At 41.0% G+C, this 4,194-nt stretch overlaps 1 pseudogene; it reads right to left on the reverse strand.

Annotated features, from left to right (window-relative positions):
- Positions 1–1,371: 1,371 nt before the first annotated feature.
- LOC104857238 lies at positions 1,372–2,319 on the reverse strand (annotated as a pseudogene).
- Positions 2,320–4,194: the final 1,875 nt, after the last annotated feature.

Below are 4,194 nucleotides of genomic sequence, written 5' to 3' on the forward strand. Positions count from 1 at the left end.
GTCTTGGTATCTAACACAAAGAGGCAAAATGTGCAACTCCATATCCAACCCCTAAATATTGTACAAGCAGGTTTACAGGTAGGTGAGAAATCCTCAGTAACAACAATGGAAATAGCTGTGTCTTCTGAACGTGGCCTCCATTTATTTTATTTTTGTTGCTGACTGTTTTGGCTTGTGTATAGAGGTCCCCCCAAAGCCTCATGCTTTTTCAAAGATAGTTGAATCTGGAGTGTGTGATGCCGGGGTTAAGGGCGTGTGATAACTAAACCACTACACGTGAGTGATTAGCTTGGCACCGCTCTAATTCCTGGAGTCTGAATAAGATAAAAGGGGCTGAAAGACGCTGTTACATCTCTTGTTACCTTTGCTGCCTTGTGCCTGCCCTGTTATTTCTCCTCTGTGTTGTCTGTTTGCTGTCTCTGTCTTGGAGCCAGCCGATTGTGGACTGAAATCACTGTGAGCTGTAAACCCCAAAGAAACGCCTTCTCCTCTAACTTTGGGTGTGGGCTCTTTTGTCTCAGCAACAAGATAAAAGTAACTGACACACCCACGTAGCCCTCAAACAAAAAGCAGAGGAAGGAAACTTGAAGGAACCCAGGAGGATGGAAATTTGAGGTCTGAATTGAGGTCATCCCATGGGAAGTGGGTCTCAGAACTGAGACGGTTAAGGCCCAAGCAGCAAACCAAATGGCTTTCTTTTTCGCAGGTGCCTTTTGTTTAAAATATGGGATAAAACATACTTCGAGGGGTGGGCTAATTCACGCAAAATAAGGAATTTTGGACGTGGACTCTATACATCACTTGCTGCTGGACAGGTGGCACCCAGTTTCTCCCGGTAAATAACTGTGAGACTGAGGGTGTGTGCGAGATGAGTCCCCATGCCCCGAGCTTCACAGTGATGGTTCGTTAAGATTTCTTAATTCAGACTTTAGTGTGCTAATATAAACATAACATAAAATTCCCCATTTGAAATCGCTTTCACATGGGTGTGCCCACGAATTCTACGTCATTGTCAACACAAAGATAAAATGCATCATTAAATACTACCTCCCACCCCCTCTCCCCTCAGCCTGGGCTGATCATTGCTCTCCTTTCTGTCTCAGTGAGTTTGAAAACTCCAGGAGCCACTGTCAGTACAGTATGTAGTCTTGGTCCTTACTGTCTAGCTCATTGCCCTCCATGTCGTCAAAGCTCAAGCCTCCTGTCGCTTCTGAACACGGCCACTGTACCTTTGATGTAGGTCGCGTACTTTGGGTGCCACTTCTAGGCACAGATTAGTTGTCCTCGCCGTCACTTTGCTGTTGTGAACAATTAGCCTATAAGCAGATCTGTGCGAGTCCTTGCTTTCAATTCATTTTGCTACAGTGGAATTCAAAGCCCTGTGACCCTAGCTGAAGCCATTGTTTTCCTCAACCAAGAGAAACAGTAGGACTCTGAGACACGTCTGTCACTGAAAATGAACACAAAGGGGCAGAAAGTGGGGAACCTGAGGACAGCAGCACAGAGGCGTTCATCAGCCAGGGCCTCGGGCTCCGTGTCTGGGGGATCCAGAATGATAAAACGGAAGCCAAAGAGTAAAAGGAGACAAACATGCCCACCAGCATCAGGACGGTGCGTGTGGCTCTGGACGCAGGTGAAGTTCTGGGGGCAAATCTGTGGCTGTGAACGTGCCGGACTCGCTGCCTGTGTCTGTGTAGGACCAGGACCATGGAGCCACTGGCCCAGACCACGAGACCCAAGCAAATGCCATCTGCAAGAGTGTAAGTGATTGCGGAGAGCAAGAATCGCCATCCCGCAGGAGCGAGTGTGGAGCAGTATCTGTACATGTTCTCTGCGCTGCCGTTCTTGTTATTCTTTGGGCCAGTTACTCATTCAGCAGTAGAGATATTTATCAGGACACTCAGGAGCCAGCAGAGAAAACAGCAGAAGCCAATACTCTCTGGAGAGCTTAGTTTCCTCTCCATGTAACCAGAAAAGGTAGGGCAAATTTTACTGGCCTGGAAGCTACTGAGGAGGCAGGTGGCACTGAGGGTAACCCCTCTGGCCACTCTGTACAAGGAGATGACAAGTTTACATCCAGCCTCACCCAGGAATGATTTCAAACCAAAAGCTGCCATTGTCTGAGGGATCCCTTTAGAGAAGAGAACCAAGATGTTTGCTAAGAGTATCTGTATGAGAATCAAGTCTATCAGTCTGAATGCTTTTGCAGTGAGTAAAGTTATGTAAGCCAAAGAGTAAAGTATTCCCAAGGATCCCAGAAGTTGTCTGAGTGAGGAAGATGAGAGCCCAATTTGAGTTAGAAAAAAACAATCCATCCATTTATGCAAGAGGTTGAAGTTTGATCTTTTATGACTAAGCACATTCTCATTATTGTAAGAAAAATGTCTTTTGTACAAACTCTATTATTCCAAGAGAAGATGATGAAACGATTATTCCAAAATCATATCTTTTGCAAATATACAAGAAATTCTTGCATCAGTATTTACAATAACAAAGACTAGAATGCGTGAAATTTTATTTTTAAAAAATTGAATGCATTCTTTAGTGGGAAACGGCAGTTTTAGATGTGATGAGGAAGTCCTGTTGATTTGAACCTTCCAGGAAACACTGCCCAGTGACAAAGTTTTGAGTCATATCCTAGGTAGACAAGAGAGTATGTACTTCTAAGAAGAAAAAATAGGTAAACAAGAATTTCTCATGACAGATTACCATGAGTATGAAATGCAGCAAAATATCACACAAGTGCAAATAAAAAAATGTAAAAGCACATTTTTCATTTAAAATATATATTTTCCCAAATGCTTAATTTAGTGTCATAAATTTGCTTTTTATAACAAATTTCTCTATGTTGAAGTTAGTAAAATGGGTAAAAAATAAGAAAGTAATATGTCTGTTAATGTGTCAATATTTAAGTAATTATACTTAATTTGGCAAAATAAGTTATAGTAATATACAGTGTGATGTTTACCAAAGTATTTAAATTGCAACACTGCAAAACAGGGACTGCTCTTGCTTTTTAGAATTGTTGCACCCTCTTAATAACTTACAAGTTATTAAATTGTAATAAGAAATTCATCATGCTCTATAATGTTGAAAAAAATAATATAAGGCTAAAGTACAATGGGTTAAAAGGAAGAGGTGCAGAAAATCAAAAGGCAAAAATGATACAATGCACAATGAAAAGCACTTCAAACTTCAGGGTCTTAGAAGATGAGGAGAAAATTGGATAAAGTTTAAAGAATATGTTCATCTGCGTGTACATAAACCTGGTTAATTTCTTCTTAGGAATAAAGTTTAGGTGTTACAGTGAACAACTGACACAGAATAAAGCCAGAATCCCAGACCAGGGATAGTACACATCCCATGTCATTAAAGGACATCAGTCATTCATGAAAAAAATACAGATTATTCTCTTTTTATCAAAACATCTGTGGAGGCAGAATGAAGAAATAAACTGAAATGGTGACAGGAAAATGGCTCTATAGATCTGGCCTCCATGGACTAGGTTTTCACTGCCTGAACTCTGAATGGATGAATACTTTGGAAATCCCAGTGGATCAGAGGAAGATACAGACCTCTGGAGACTAAAACAATTTAGAATCTGGTTACATGATCAAGTCACATTTACAAACTGACACATTTATAGACCCTGAGTATTTCCACCTCATACCTTGGAAATCCCTTGGTCATATTTTTACAAATAAGATTTCTACTAGATTTATAACAAAGATCAGTCCTATTCTTGGACAAATTCCACAAACTTCTCATAGACATGAAGTGAGTGTAAAAAGTGCATTGTACTACCCAGAGATGAGATAGGACAAGGTGTACAGTTTTGTGGTGATTACAGGAAGCTTTCAAAGACATAAACTTTTCACGAGACAACCAACAACATGCTACCAGTGACTTAAAATTTGCTCAGTACAGCCCATCCCAGTGGTGTGCCTGTGGTCACAGCTACCCAGGAGGCTGTGTCAGGAGGTTCTCTGAATTTCAGGAGTTCATTACAGCCTGGTAAAATAGCCTGACCCCATCTTAAAGAAAATTGTGTATTCATATTATATTTATGATAAGGTTTCTTAGGAAACATTCTAATTTTCTACAAATCTGCCTAAATTAAAAGACGGTCCACTTACCAAGTATTATTTGTTGCTGGGGAAGTAGTTGGTGTAGTCAGAGTCAGAGCATTGTGCA

The sequence above is a fragment of the Fukomys damarensis genome, unplaced genomic scaffold, assembly GCF_012274545.1.
Source record: "Fukomys damarensis isolate Sample0158 unplaced genomic scaffold, DMR_v1.0_HiC HiC_scaffold_19, whole genome shotgun sequence".
NCBI lineage: Eukaryota > Metazoa > Chordata > Mammalia > Rodentia > Bathyergidae > Fukomys > Fukomys damarensis.